General features: G+C 36.8%; 1 pseudogene; it reads left to right on the forward strand.

The window, feature by feature from the left end:
* Positions 1-1,707: 1,707 nt before the first annotated feature.
* Positions 1,708-5,994, forward strand: LOC146886397 (uncharacterized; annotated as a pseudogene).
* Positions 5,995-17,577: the final 11,583 nt, after the last annotated feature.

Here is a 17,577-nt window from a genome sequence, read left to right on the forward strand (position 1 = left end):
AAATGGTCAAAACTGGTCAACTCTGGTCAACTGGTCAAAGTTAGCAGTCAACTCTGGTCAAAACTGCAAATATGGTTAAATGAGAAGGGCAGAATTGGAAATTGGACAGGAATTAAGTTGCTAATTAATTAAATAAAAATAAAAGATTTTAGCAACTGATAGATAAAGCCCAAAGTCCAGTTGAAGCCTATATAAAGAGACTTAAGGGAGCAGAAGGGACTGACAATTTACAACTGACAGCTTAGACACTTAGAACTCTCTGGTTTTGGCAGATACCATCTCCACCACATCTCTCATTCTTTCTTTTATTTTCTTTCTTTCATATCATCATGTATTCCATCAAAGCCATGGAGGGCTAAGCTTTTAGGGTTGATTCCACTGTAATTTCTTAAATGGATTCTGAGGTTAGATGAATTTATATGTTTTGTTATTTTGATTATTGTTGTGGTTTTTGTTTATCTATGTCCTTTGCTTCTTAATCGAATAGAAAATAATGATTTAAAATCTACATACATGCTAATCATATGAGTTAAAAGGTTTTTAAATTAAATTGAGACTTTACTTTGATTTTGTTTAGAAACTTTCATTTGATTAAATAAGTTTTTGCCAATAATTGAGACTTTAATTTGATTAGAGGTAATTACTTTAACTAAAATTAGTCAAGACTTTACTTTGATTAATTAAGTTTTCTATTTGGTAAAGAAACAAAGGAATAGACATGATTAGGCATAGTAAAATTAATTGAGACTGTACTTTGATTGAATTTACTATGGACAATCTAATAATTCTCACTTTTAATTGAGACTGTACTTTGATTAAAAGTGAGGATGCCAACAAATGAATTGAGTCTTTACATTGATTGATTTGTAAAACAACAACAATAATTAATCTAACAATAATCTCTAGATAACCAATGAAGAATCTTATTTAGAAAAAGCAGTGGAATTAACCTATTTACTATTCTTGTGTTTACAATCTTCCGTGTCATTATCTTTGCATATCAAAACCCCCCTATTGTTATAGTTGCTAGTTTTAATTGCATTTTTGAGAATCAAATATTTGAGATCAATTTCGTATTCATTGTGAGACGACTCAGGGTTATCTTAACCCTAACTATTTTCTTCACTACAAACTGGCAATACTGAAGTTGCTAAAGTAGTGGTAATTTGATCGCCTAACGACAGCGATATCAAATTTGGCACCGTTACCGGGGAGTACGGTTAGTATTTCTTTTATTTTGATTCTGTTTTTATTTATTTATTTTATTTTATTTTATTTTTTATTTTTATTTTTTATTTTACGCATATACGTTTGATATAGTTTGTTATTTTGTAGTATCTAGTTTTCTGTTAATATATTTCAAGCAAAGTTCTATTTTTGTTTTGATTAAGAATTTCTTTTAAGAAATTTTTTGAGACTAGTTTGGAAAACTCTGTCTAGGAAAGACTTGGTATTTAAGTTGTCCACTATGACGCACCTCTCTTTCCTGGGAGTAGACCCAACGACATCTTAACTCATTTCTTTCTTGAAATCTTTCTCCAAAACAAGAATAGGAAGAGAAAAAAAAATACACAGGGAAACACTTTCACTTTCAGGTGGACTGCATAGTGCATGACTCGGGCCAATCCGGGTCAATTCTATCAACTTGATTCAGAACTTGAAAGGAACTTGCGTAAATCACGTAGGAGACTTGAACTCAGGTGTTCTACTGAAGGAGCACCATCATCATCTGAACCTACCACTGAAAGTGTACCACTAGAATCACCTCCGGTGATTAACATATCTTCTGATCCATCACCTGAACCAGAAATTCAAGAAGATAGAATGGAAGAAAGAACAATAAGAGAGTTGGCTTCACCGGATGCAGCAATTACACAAAACATGTGCATCCAATATCCAGATGGAGAATGTGAGCTTAAGTCTGGGTTAATCCATCTTTTACCCAAATTCCATGGATTAGCAGGAGAAGACCCATACCATCATTTGAAGGAATTTCATGTTGTTTGTTCATCCATGAGACCTACAACAGTGACAGAGGAACATATCAAGCTTAAGGCTTTTCCATTCTCATTGCAAGATGCCGCTAAGAATTGGTTATACTGCCTTCCGCCAGGATCCATCAATACCTGGGAGACTCTGAAAAGATTATTTCTGGAAAAGTTTTTTCCAGCATCTAGAGTTGCTGCTATTCGCAAAGATATTTATGGGATAAGGCAACAAGAAAGAGAAAGTCTTCACGAGTATTGGGAAAGATTCAAAAAGTTATGTGCTTCATGTCCTCATCACCAAATAAACGAGCATCTCCTCATTCAGTACTTTTATGAGGGATTGAGTATCATGGATAGACAAATGATATATGCTGCAAGTGGAGGGTCATTGGTGGACAAAACGCTAACAAATGCAAGACAATTGATTGAAACTATGGCGTCAAACCATCAACAATTTTCCACAAGGAGTAATTCTATAACTCTATTGAAGGGAACCCATGGAGTAGAAGCTTCATATGTTGCAGATCATAAGAAATTAGAAGGGAAGTTGGATGACTTAGCAACCATGGTAAGGACCTTGACAGACTTACAGAAAAAGCCTATCCCTTCTACTTTATGTGGAATTTGTGCTTCTACTAATCATCCTACAGAGGCTTGTTCTATGTTAAAAGAGACAGGGACGTTAGACAATGAACAACCTCAGGCATATGCTGCAAACATCTATGGCAATAATAGACCACCTCGGCAACAATACAACCATGATTTGTCCTCCAACAAGTACAACCCAGATTGGAAGGAATATCCCAGCCAGAAATGGGGAAATCAACAGCCTCAACACCAACAAGTCTATGTTCCACCTCAACAGAGGCAACAACCACAACCAGCAGCAACCTCTGGTGATTCAAACATGGAGGCAATGATGAAAATGATGGCTGACATGATGAAGGGACAAATCAATGAGTTGAAACAGACGATGGAAGCAACCAATCAAAACTTGCAGAACCAGATTGGACAAATGGCAAATGAGTTAAATCAGATGAAGTCTCAACAAGGCTCAAGCAATTTGCCTGCACAAACTATAATCAACCCGAGAAATGTAAGTGCTATTACTTTAAGATCGGGTAAGCAAATACAAGGTCTTGGGGATACCCAAGAAGATGAAGATAAGGACAATGAAGTTGTACCTAATAATGAAAGAGGAAGATTAGATGAAGCAACACAAGCAACATCTGAGATGCTTGCTCCCAGTGATAACTCCAGGTTGGTATCCCCTAATACTTCCTCTGAAAATCCTTTTCCTTATTCTCCTCCTCCTCCCTATCCAAACCGTTTGAAACCAAAAACTAAAAAGATGGAGGAGTTAGACAAAGAAATTCTGAATACTTTCAAGAAAGTGGAGATAAACATTCCTTTGTTGGATGCTGTGAGACAAATTCCTAAATACGCCAAGTTTCTCAAAGAATTATGTACACATAAAAGGCGTATTATGGACAAAGAGGTAGTGAACATGGGAAGAAACGTCTCTAGCTTAATTAAGAAGCCTGTAGTTAGAATGCCGCAAAAGTGTAAGGATCCAGGTATGTTTTCTGTTCCCTGCATTATAGGTAGTACTAAGTTTGATAATGCTATGTTAGATTTAGGAGCTTCCATTAATGTAATGCCTTTATCTGTTTTTACTTCACTTCATCTTGGACCTCTTAAGTCTACTGGTGTGGTCATTCAATTGGCCAACCGTAGCACAGTTAACCCTGCAGGTGTGCTAGAAGATGTGCTTGTCCGTGTGGACAAGTTAAGTTTTCCTGTAGATTTCTATATCTTGGACATGAAGGATGATGAAGGAATGAGTTCAACCACAATCATCTTGGGAAGACCATTCATGATGACAGCACGTACCAAGATAGACGTGCATGCAGGATCCTTGACTATGGAGATAGGAGATGAGAAGGTGCAGTTCAATGTGCTAGAAGCCATGAAGCACCCAATTGAAGACCATTCTTTGTTTTGCATTGATTTATTGAGTAATGTAGTGAACAATTATGCTTTTGGACTTTTGGACGTTTTATCTAGTTTTTCTTCTTCTTTGGATTTTTCTTTTTCGAATATTTCGGGCTCAATTTTAGACGAAAGAGAAAGTTGTAAAACAGGTGATATGGAGGACGCGGTGTCACTATTTGATACCTTTGTGGCGTCCAAGTGTGATGCTGAGGTGGCTGAAATTATCTTAGGCAGTAAAATGTTGCCATCTGTGGAACAGCCACCCACTTTGGAGTTGAAACCTTTACCATCTCATTTGAAATATGTTTATCTTGAGAGGGATGGGAAACTCCCTCTTATTATATCTGCCTTGCTTACTAACGAGCAGGAACAAAAGCTATTGCAGGTTATCAAATATCACAAGCGAGTAATAGGCTGGACTTTGGCAGATATTCCTGGTATTAGTCCTTCTTTCTGCATGCACAGAATACTCTTGGAGGAGGATGCTAAGCCAGTGAGGCAACCTCAGAGGAGACTGAATCCTCAGCTGATGGAGGTTGTGAAGAAAGAAGTCACCAAGTTGCTACAAGCAGGTATTATATATCCCATTTCTGACAGCACTTGGGTGAGTCCTATACATGTGGTCCCCAAGAAATCTGGGATCACCGTGGTCAAGAATGAGAAGAACGAGTTGATTCCTACTCGTATTCAGAATAGCTGGAGGGTCTGTATTGATTATAGAAGACTAAACCAGGCCACTAGGAAGGACCACTTTCCTTTACCATTCATGGACCAGATGTTAGATCGATTGGCAGGTAAGTCTCATTACTGTTTTCTTAATGGATTCTCTGGGTATTTTCAGATTTGTATTGCCCCAGAGGATCAACATAAGACTACTTTTACTTGTCCATTCGGTACATATGCTTATAGGAAAATGCCATTTGGCCTTTGCAATGCTCCTGGAACATTTCAGCGATGTATGATGAGTATTTTTACAGATTTGTTGGAGCATTGTATTGAGGTTTTTATGGATGATTTTAGTGTATATGGTTCATCTTTTGATCACTGCTTGTCTAATCTTGCTAGAGTTTTGGAGAGATGTGAAGAAACTAACCTTGTTCTAAATTTTGAAAAATGTCATTTTATGGTGGAACAAGGTATAGTTTTAGGTCACGTTGTTTCCAAGAATGGTATATCTGTAGATCCTGCTAAAATTGATATTATTTGACAATTGCCTTACCCCTCTTCTGTGAAAGAGGTTCGATCTTTTCTTGGACATGCAGGATTTTATAGGAGGTTTATCCAGGACTTCAGCAAGATAGCCAACCCTCTCTCCAACTTGTTGCAAAAGGATGTAGTATTTGACTTTGGAGAGAGGTGCAAAGATGCGTTTGATACATTGAAAAAGGCGCTTACCACCACTCCTATCATCCAGCCACCTGACTGGACATTACCATTCGAGCTGATGTGTGATGCATCAAACTTTGCAGTAGGAGCGGTGCTTGCACAAAAAGATGGGAAGCTATCACATGTGATATATTATGCTTCCAGAACGTTGGACACAGCGCAGGCTAACTACACCACGACTGAGAAGGAATTATTGGCTGTTGTGTTTGCCTTGGACAAATTCAGACCGTATATACTTGGTTCCAAGGTAATTGTTTATACTGATCATGCAGCATTAAAATTCCTTCTGAAGAAAGCAGATTCGAAACCAAGGTTGATCAGATGGATGTTACTGCTCCAAGAGTTTGACATTGAGATTCTAGACAGAAGTGGAGCACATAACTTAGTAGCCGATCATCTTAGCAGGATTGAAAATGGAGAAGATAACATTCCTATTAAGGATGACTTTCCTGATGAAGTCCTCCTAGCATTGACTGCTGTGAAAGGTATGTTTCCTGAACCTTGGTTTGCTGACATTGTTAATTATTTGGTTGTTTCTGCTATTCCTCCTTCCTTCTCCAAATATGAAAGAATCAAGCTAAAAAGTGAGGCAAAGTACTATATCTGGGAAGACCTAATCTTATGACGCATTGATAGTGACCAAGTTATAAGGAGGTGTGTTCCAGATATCAAGATACCTCATGTGCTTGAGTTCTGTCATTTGTCTCCTTTTGGTGGACATTATGGCACACAAAGAACAGGTAGGAAGGTGTTGGATTGTGGATTATATTGGCCTACTATTTTTAAAGATGCACAGAGGGTATATGAAAATTGTGAGCAGTGCCAAAGGGCAGCTAGATCCATTACAAGAAGGGATGAAATGCCTCAACAACCCATGTGATAACGCTGTCGTTGACGCGATCAAATTAATACTACTTATCTATAACAACTTCAGTATTGTTAAGAAAGTAGTCAACAAAATAGTAAGGGTAAAGTAACCCAAAGTCGTCTCCCAACGAACACGGAATTTATTTTTAACAAGTTAGTTCTTATAAAACTATACAAGAGTTAGTCAAATAAAATTATAAAAATATGAAGGATAAAGATAAGAAGATAAAATAAGATATAAACAATAGTAAAGAAAATAGATTGATTCCATTGCTTTTTCAAAATAGATTCATCATCGGTTATCTAAAGATTATTGCTCAATTAATTATTGTTGTAGATTTGCAAATTAATCAATGTAAAGTCTCAATTAATTTGTTGGCGTTCTCACTTTTAACCAAAGTACAGTCTCAATTAAAAGTGAGAACCTTTAGATTATCCATAGTAAATTCAATCAAAGTACAGTCTCAATCAAATTTTACTATGCCTAATCATGTCTATTCTTTTATCTCCTCACCAAATAAAAAGCTTAATTAATCAAAGTAAAGTCTCGATTAATTTTCATTAGAGTAAATACCTTTAACCAAAGTAAAGTCTCAATTATTGGTAAAAACTCATTTAATCATGTGAAAGTTTCTAAATAAAATCAAAGTAAAGTCTCAATTAAATTTAAAAACCCTTGACTCATATGATCAATATGCATATAGATTTAAAATCATTACTTTTTATGTGATTCAAAGATAAAAGACATAGATAAATTAAAACCTCAACAATAATAAAAAGAACAAAGAAATTATTTCATTCTAACCTCAGAATCCATAATGAAATTACAATGGAATCAACCCAAGAAGTTTAGCAATCCATGGAATACAAAAGAAGAATAGAGAGAAGAAAAGAGAGAGAAAGGAAACGAAATTAGGCACCCCTAAGGGTTCCAAAACTCCGAAGTCCCCAGCTTGTTTTTTTTCTGCTTCTCCCTTGGTCTCTTTATATAGGAATTGGACAGGGCTTTTCTGTTGCTAAAATCTCTCAAATATCTTTTAAAATAAAGATAAAGATAAATATTTAAAAATATTTGGAGAGATATAGACTGTTTGACAAATATAATTGGTTGATAATATCAATATCTAATATAATTAAATTAATTAATTAATTAAAGATATATGATAAATTATCACCAATTAGTATTTGTATTAATTTTCCAAATCAACCCTTTGCAATCTCCTTAAATTATCTTCTAAATAATCCAATATCTTCAAGATATATTTGTTTGTTGTGTAACTAAAAAGATTCAAGAAGATCTTGTCATATTTAAACAGATTCGGTAGTTATTATCTTTTAATATTCTATGATATAATTAAATAAGATAATTATTTAAAAATATCAAATAAAATATCTAAAGATATATTTTCCCAAATTATCTTCTATCATAAAGATAAAGAAAACCGCAAGGTCCAATTTTTTTGTTCCTTTCTTCTTGGTTTAGCCAAACTTCTTCACTTTTCCAAGTTTTTCTTGTCGTCTTCATGCAATGCTTGGCCTGAATTTTTGTGCTTTTTATAATTTCTTATTCTTTGATTTATCTTTAAGGTGTCATGAAGCTTTAATCAATTTATTTCCACACCTCTAAATGAGCTTAAAACTTAACTTCAGCTGCATCAACAAACGTTAAAATATCCAAAAATAATTTATGCAGCTAAAAATCACTTTTTAAGACATTTTTATCACACGAGCTCAAACAACCTAATTATCAGAATTATCAATTAAATCACTCTTTAAGCACACAAATTCAATTAAATACCCAGAATTAAACATTAAATGAGGGCAAAAATACGCACTCATCATACCCACACACTTATCCTTTTGCACTCCTGGGCAAAATCAAACAATTTCAAAACTTAAGCTGAGGTATTTTATTTCACATCAACACTGGATCAAAGGAATGAACATCACTGGAGACAATTCAATACTCTAGAGATCAAATTATCATGTATATACAAACAGAAAGGTTCTATTTTTCACACATGAGTTAATCTTTTGAATTCACAAGACAATCAATTATGAAAGAAAGCACTCAAGTTAAATGTGTATTTTCTCACCAAAATTCTCTCAAGTGTTTTGGCTTGTGTTTTCACTCAAAATACTCTTGTAAGTAAACTCTCATAATACTTAACAAGACTCTAATATTCACAAACTTTCAGAAAATATGCATTCAAAGATCATGAGGACTTTTCACAAGTTATAATGGGGCTAAGGCAAAGGTAGGAAAAAATTTAAGATTTTTGGGATTTTGAAATTAAAATATAGAAAGATAATGGAGCATAATTTCAAAAGCAACTCCTTTTCGTTTATTGCTTTGTTGCTCTCTCTTTTTTTTAGAAAGCAATTATTTCAACACTTCATCAACAATTTTTCCTTTTGCCATTTTTATTAATTTGTGGGTGAGGTACTCACCCACACACTTTATTCCTCAACCATTCCTGAACACAATCCATTAGCTCCTTCTTTCTTCCTAAGGTAGAATATAGTCTTTTTCTTTTCAAGGTTATGCAATAGGCTTAAAACAAGAAAAAGAGGTTTAAAGCTCAAAGGGGCTACCAATGGATTAATATCAAGGTGGGCTTATTTGGCCAAGTAGCTAAAAATAAGAAATGCCTCAGTCATATCAAATCATGCATATTCACCTAAGATGCAAAACAAAAGACTCAAGCTAAACATTTGAGTATAAACAAACATGAGCAAGTCACTCAAGAAAAAAATAGGAATGACATATGGCAGTTCATCCTTTACATTAAGGCTCAAGACTCACAAGGTCAAATTCTTTCACAAAAGATTTAATCAAGAAATTCTCAAATCAACTCAATTAGAAATTCATAGAAACAAACCACTCATATCAACATGACTTTTATTTTTCCAGAATTATGATCATCCCAATTACTGAATCAAATCCCAAAATCCAATGTCAATATGTTTTATTGAAAGCAGGGAAATATTTTTGTGGATTTCTTATGAGACATATTGTTTAAAAGTTTCCCTTAGTAAAAAGTTAATACTTTCACAATTTTCTCAAAAAGAAATCACAATTTTTTTCCTTTTAAATGAAAACAAAAACAAAAAATTGAAAAACATAAAAAAGAAAAAAAATCCTAGCTATAGTTTGTCTGCCCCTCACTTATTTCAAAAAAAAATTGTCCTTGATGGACTTATTTTGGGGAGGAAACGAAAATTTTTTTGATTTCTGGCTCAATCTGGCCATATGTCAAAATTTATTTTCTTTAATTTTATAAAGTACAAGTTAGCTTGTACCATTTTTTTAATTTTTACTTTTTGAAGTTTATGAAAACTAAAAACAAAAAAACATATTTTTGAAATTTTTTATATTTTTTATTAAAATCAAAAACAAAAAACAAATATGCATGCAATTTAAATTTTTTATCAACAATGCTTTCAAAAGAATTTAAATTTAACCTGTTTACCTGTTGTAGCAACCTTTCTTCTTTTTCTGCAGCCATGTCAACAAAGATAACCACTGAAAACATATTTGCATCATTCACATCAATAAACTTGATGTGTGGAGTGTGTGGCTTCAACTCAACTTGAGCATCATCAGGTGCATTCGGATGGTTAAGTGGATCATCAGTAATCCTCATAATCTCATCTTCTGAGCAAAAATTTTCACCTAGTGTTGTTGACTCTACTGCTTCATCATTAACCAAGTTAGTTGCAATAGTAGATGCTTTAGATGCATCTTCGAATACTGTTTTCTCTTCAACTGCACTTGGTTTCTCCATTGTATTGTTCTCACAACTTTGCTCTTGAAAATGATCATTTGTACTCATAACATCATCAACAGGTACAACTTTATATTCACATGGAGCATCGTCAACATATCCATCAGTAGATATGTTTGTGTGAGAATCTTTAATTTCTTCATCAACTTCAGCAACATCCTTAATATGTCCATCAGTAGACATATTACTGTGACAATCATTATATCCATCAGTAGATATATCAATGTGATGTGATTCCGCTATTGATTTTTCAAACTGACTCTGCAAGCTTTGTGTGGTGGCATTCATCATCTCTTTCTGATCTGTCTGATTCATCTTCATCATTTTAGTCATCATATTCATCATATCTTCCAAAGTGACCTTTCTCAATGCATCATTCATTAGCTGACTCAAATCTTCAGACATTTGTTCAGCTCTGATGGCCAACTTCAGAAGCACATCTTTGATTTCATGACGAAGTTTGTTAAAATCTGGATTTTCAGGAAATCTTTGATGGGGTTGAGGGGTAGTATTAACAATTACAAGTAATTCTATGAAGTTGTTCTTACTTGCATCCCTCAACATATCAGACAGTATTTGCTTATTTTCGTACCACTCTTGCTCAATATTTCTGCATCTTTGATCAACTCGCAACCTTTCATCCATGGACTCTAATTTCTCTATAACTTCGCCCATTAGTATCATAACTTCTTTGTAGGATGGTCCATTCGTTGCTTCAAATTGCTGTGGTGGTACATATTGTTGCTGAAAACTATTTGGAACATATGATTGCTGAGGTGGACACTCAGAATATGGTTGTTGCTCATGTCCCAAAAAAGATGATCTAGGATATAGATCATTAAATTGTCGTAAAGTTAACCCACTGATATCAGGTGCAGAAGTAGGTTTGACAATTTGTTGTTGATAATCATATGAATCACGTGGTTGCTGTGGATAGTAATCATAATTCACTTGAAAATCACACTGTTGATTATTTTCATATGAAAAACTATTTTGCATTTTTGATAGAGGTTTTCTTAAAAGAAATAAGTTGAAAGCTTGTTGAGTATGTAACACCCCAGATGGATATTACTAGATAAAACTAATTTTTCACAAAATATACTTTAAGAAAATCAGACATTTCAATAAATTCCCAAGCGCGGGAAATTTCAAACTTGTCTCGCTATAATCCATTCGTACTGTCTCATCTTTATTACAAGTTCATAATGGATAAAACATCATAATGTCTATTACAAAAAGGTAGGAAAGCATAGCATAAAGAAAATCCCCCATCGATAGCCCCGCTCTGTTGCTAAGCATCAGCATGATCACCTGAATTCACGTCTGCTCCCACGTAACAAGTCACGTGATCATCGCCAAACACAAACACACAAACAAGCAAGGGTGAGCTGAGAAAGAAAAATTATACAAATAATAAGATAATAAGAATTGACCCTCACCCAATCTAACTTAGTCAATTTTAGTTTATCGACCTTTTTATAACATTATACCCCAATCTCATAACCTATATGAGAAAGATCCATGCACAACCTTGGTCCTTAGGGATTATCATGCTCCCACGAACCTACCCGCTCGTGGTCCAACTCTACGGACCTCCCCGCCCGTAGTCCAACTCTACGAACCTGCCCGCTCGTAGTCCAACATGCGTGAACACCTACTATGAACCTCCCTGCTCATAGTAGCCTCAAGTGTGAGCACGGAACATACGAACCTCCCCGCTCGTATCCCCACACAAGAGTACAACAGATACGGACCTCCCCGCCCGCATCAATCACGCATCTCAAATCTCCGTTACGAACCTCCCCGCTCGTAACTAGTCCAGCATATCCCTGACCAAACTCTCAAGACCATCGATGTAAAACGCTACAAAATAATACATTGTTCGCACGCTATTGTCTGGCGTTGCCTAGGCACCGCCAGACGAAGTTGCGTTGCAGACCGCTTGGCAAAACCTCTTGCCGCTTCGTGCCAGGCACTCCTAAAAACAATAACACATATCCCATACATCAATTATTCATACATATATGTATACATTCACAATTGAGATTGAGTTGAAACTTGAGTTTATCCAAGAGTTAATAATACTCTTAGGAACTCTAAAACAACAACACAATAATGCATATTTTAATACCAAATCCAAAATTCATCTCAAACAGTACCTACAAAAGCCCCTTCAACCCACACCCTCATGTCAACCCAAAATTAACATCAACACAGTCATATAACCTCACATTATACAATCCAAAACCAGAAACTATATTCTGCAACATGTTTCTTTATAATATATACACATGTATATATTAGGATCATATATATTTTTTTAAAAGTGCTGCACCAACTACATAATTCTATTGCACCTTCATTAATCACATCGTCATTTTTTTTATTCTTATTTATTTATTTATTTTTATAATATAACTCATAAAGAAAACTTCTGCACCTCGCAACCATTCTTCTCATGATCTCCAATTTTTCGTGACTGCACCCATTTTATAAACTTATTTCACACTTAATAGATCACTATTTTACACTGCTACCAATACATATTAACCTTTTATTATTCCAACGATCAACACCTAATAAAACTTCATACTTACAATTTCAACCCCTGGCTTAATCACTGCACAAACATAATAATAATTTAACTACAAAAGCCTTTAATATATCTTGACTATATCATATACATTACTATGCAATACATTATATATACACAAAACACGCTGCTACTTTCTTTTGAGACCAAAACGTAATATCAACCCACCATTATTCATATTAGATTAGCTTTTATTTGATACAATGCCTAATATAATATTATATATATACACACACGTTGTCTATATTCCTGCATAATTAATATAGAAAATCACACTTGCATTTTGATACTTTTATATGAATACATGTAATATATCTACATCTTGAAATCCAGAATTTTAATTCACCTCTAGATTCATTTTTTTTGTCTTTTCAGAAAGGATTCCACTGTACCCAATTCACATAAATAACTTTCCAAATCCTAATGATCTTTTACACTTCAATTACCTAATTATTTATTTTTCAACTTGTGTTCATGCAACTTCCCCCTAATCCAAATCTTCCGACGTACTCACCCATGAAAACACCTCCAACCCCAAAAGGAAAACAATAAAAAAAACAGACCCTACAATTTTTTTTATCCACTTTCGCATCAACAATCACTAAGAAATCTCACACTTGAACATCTTTCAGATTTCTATAACACAATAACACCAATAACCATACCACATATACAAGAAAAATATAGATAGCTCCCCTTACCTGGTGTTTTAGCTTCAACAATTCCAAATGAATTCTTTCTTGTTTCCCAAAGCTCCCCTCCTTGCCTCCACTCTAATTCCCTCTCTGAATTGCAATTTCTCAGAACTCCCTAGCCACACAATATGACTCTTTGTTTTCTCACTCACTCCTCCCCCTCTCACCAATTCAGCCCAAAATAAATAAAAAATTATAAAAACGAAAATTAATTTAAATTTAAAGTTTAATAGCCATTACTACACCTAAACTGCTACCTTTTTGATTTCCAGAGAATTTCTACAGTTTCTAGATCATTTAACCACTTGGCAAAATAGTAAAAACATAAGGATAATATTCACTCTAGCCGAGATTCGAACCCATATCCTTCCTACCCATCAAACACATGCACACCAACAAACTATCACATGATTCCTGTTAATTCACACATTCGTATGAACCTAATTCATGCTTTCACGTTCACGATATAATTGCAAAATAAAACAGAATTAAATAAATCTACTAATGACATACTCAGGACTTGAACCCAAGTCCCCTCAACATAATCAAGTGCTCTAAACCACTTAGGTTAACATTATTTCTTGTCTAGGATTTATCAAAGAACTCTCTTATGGTAGTCTCAACCCCTCATTTCTTATACTCTATTAATTATTAATTTTTATGAATTTCTTGGATCTCACATTACTCCAAACTCAAAAGAATTTTCGTCCTCGAAAATTTCACTTACCAGGAAATAATTGTGGATATGATTCCTTCATGAGGTCCTCCATTTCCCACGTTGCTTCTTGTGTTGCCTCATCCCAAAGAACCTTTACTGTCCGGATCTCCTTCCCTCTCAGCTTCTTGACCTGAGAGTCCACTATGCTTACCGGTCTCACGTCCAGGGTCAGATCATCCCTGAACTGGACATCATCGGTCTCTAACACATGGCTGGGATCCGCAATGTATTTACGCAACTGAGACACGTGAAACACATTGTGTAAGTTGGCTAGATGTGGTGGCAACGCAATTTCATAGGCTACCAGTCCAATCCTCCTGTTAATCTGATATGGCCCTATGAACTTCGGCATTAACTTTCTGGATTTGATTGCTCTCCCAATGCCTGTAGTCGGGGTGACTCGTAGGAACACATGATCCCCCGCTTGGAATTCTAGCGGCCTCCTCCTTTTATTTGCATATGACTTCTGTCTACTCTGAGTCGCACGCATCCTGTCCTGAATCAGTTTGACTTTTTCTGTCGTCCGTTGCAACAACTCTGGCCCAATGGTCACTGACTCTCCATCCTTATACCAACATAGTGGGGTTCTACATCTCCTCCCATATAATGCCTCGTAGGGCGCCATTCCAATGCTTGAGTGGTAACTGTTATTGTAAGTAAATTCCACCAAGGGAAGTACTTCACTCCAACTACCCAAATGATCCAATACACATGCCCGAAGCAGATCTTCTAGCGACTGAATCGTTCTTTCTGATTGACCATCCGTTTGAGGATGATATGCAGAACTCATCCTTAGTTGAGTTCCCAGCGCTGCTTGTAAACATTGCCAAAACCGCGAGGTGAATCTCGGGTCACGATCTGACACTATACTTGCTGGAACCCCATGTAATCTTACAATCTCCCAGATGTATAACTCTGCGAGTTTATCCATTGACATCCTCAGATTGATTGGTAAAAAGTGCGCACATTTGGTGAGTCTATCAACTATTACCCAAATGGCATCATGCCCTTTTACAGATCGAGGTAGGTGAGTCACAAAATCCATAGAGATACCATCCCACTTCCACTGAGGTATCTCAAGTGGTTCTAGGGTACCTCCTGGCCTTTGGTGCTCAATTTTAGCCTTCTGACACACTAAACAGGCTGCCACAAAGTCCGCCACATCGGTTTTCATCCCAGGCCACCAGAATGACTCCTTAAGATCCTTGTACATTTTCGTCATACCCGGATGGATACTGAGGCGACTCTTATGTCCCTCATCCAGAACTCTCCTTCTCATCCTCCAATTCCCTGGCACACAAACCCGATCTCGAAATCTTAAGATGCCATTAGCCCCCATCTTGAATTCCTTTCCTTTCTCTGTACCCAACCATCCAACCATCCAACAATCCGTTGTAATTCAGCATCATGCACCTGCCCCTCTCGGATCTCCTCAAGGAAGGTGTTTGTAACTGTTAACATACTGCACCGGATATGATCAGAATCCAGTTGTAAACCCAAATTCATATCGCGCAATTTCTCTATCAGTTCCAATTCTTTCATCATTAGTGAAGACATATGCACTTGTTTCCTGCTCAAGGCATCGGCTACCACATTAGCCTTGCCTGGATGGTAGAGGAGTTCAAAATCGTAATCTTTAAGGTACTCCATCCATCTCCTTTGCCTCATATTAAGTTCTTTCTGATCAAATAAATACCTTAAGCTCTTATGATCGCTAAAGACTCGGAATTGGGAGCCATATAAGTAATGTCTCCAAGTCTTAAGAGCAAAAACTACCGCAGCCAGTTCCAGATCATGGGTGGGATAATTCTTCTCGTGGATCTTCAACTGTCGAGAACCATACGCTACCGCCCTTTTCTCTTGCATTAACACACATCCCAACCCCTGGTATGATGCATCGCAGTACACTTCAAATGCTTGAGTTGTATCGGGAATAGCCAATACTGGAGCCGTGGTCAGTCTCTTCTTCATATCTTCAAAACATGCCTCACATTGGTCCGTCCATGAGAAAGGTTTGTCCTTTCGCGTGAGTTGCGTTAAAGGACTTACCATTTTGGAGAACCCTTCTATAAATCGCTGGTAGTACCCAGCCAATCCCAGAAAACTCCTTACCTCTGTCACCGTCTGCGGCCGTTCCCATTTCAACACGACTTCTATTTTTGCAGGGTCGACTGCGATACCATGAGTCGAGATTACATGTCCAAGAAATTGGACCTCGCTCAACCAGAACTCACATTTTGATAATTTCCCATATAATTGATGTTCCCTGAGTATTTCCAACACCACCCTCAGATGCTCAGCGTGTTCATCCCGATCTCTGGAGTAAATGAGGATGTCATTGATAAACACGACAACAAACTTATCCAGACACTGTCGGAATATCCGATTCATATAATCCATGAATACCGCTGGAGCATTTGTCACCCCAAACGGCATCACGACATATTCATAATGTCCATAACGAGACTGGAATGCCGTTTTTTGTACGTCCTCAGGCTTGACCAAAATATGATGATACCCAGATCTCAAGTCAATCTTTGAGAACACCCCAGCCCCTCGCAGCTGATCCAATAGATCATCTATCCGCGGTAACGGGTACTTGTTCTTAATTGTAAGTTTGTTTAACTGACGATAGTTGACGCATAGTCTGGAACTCCCGTCTTTCTTCTTAACCAGTAGTACTGGGGCTCCCCATGGTGATGCACTTGGCCTGATGAATTTCTTCCCTAACAGATCTTCTATCTGCTTCTTGAGTTCAGTTAATTCAGCTGGCGCCATCCTGTAAGGGGCGACAGACACTGGACCTGCCCCAGGGATGAGGTCGATCGTGAAATCCACATCCCTGCTTGGGGGTAATCCAGGAACTTTGTCAGGAAACAAATCCGCAAAATCAGCCACCACTGATATGTCGCGGATCTGTTCTTCACTACTCTTTTTCTCTGACTAAGCTATCATCATGTAACAGGTAGCTCCCTCTCTCAGTTCTTTCATAGCTTCTTGTGATGAGACCAATTTTACCCCTTCAGTTTCTGGGAATATCAATTTGTGCCGCCCACAATCCATTACCACATGGTGATTGGACAGCCAGTCCATCCCCAATATCACATCCAAATCCTCCAACGGCAAGCAGATGAGGTTCACCTTGAACCTTCGGCCCGCCACTTCAATCGAGCATCCATCACAACTGGTACTGGTTGTAACTTGCCCAGACGTCGGTGTCGAGACCACTAGCTCACACCCCAAGTCATGAACCTCTAATCCCAACCTCCCCACACATGTATTGGAAATAAAAGAATGCGATGCTCCCGAATCAAAAAGCACCCATACATTCTGACCCATCATTACACACGTATCTTGTATAAGATTACCTGATCGATTTGCCTCGGCGCTAGTCAGCGCAAACACTCTCCCTGCTGCTCTTGGCCTCTCTGTAGAAGGCAATTGTGGTCGTGGCTCTGCGATCGTTTTCTTATTGAGACACATGTCCGCAAAGTGGCCAGGTTGATCACACACATAACATTTCCGCCATCCTCCACTACTCCCTACA

This window comes from Vigna unguiculata, chromosome 5 (assembly GCF_037176805.1).
Source record: "Vigna unguiculata cultivar grain cowpea cultivar isolate G323 ecotype 2 chromosome 5, ASM3717680v1, whole genome shotgun sequence".
NCBI lineage: Eukaryota > Viridiplantae > Streptophyta > Magnoliopsida > Fabales > Fabaceae > Vigna > Vigna unguiculata.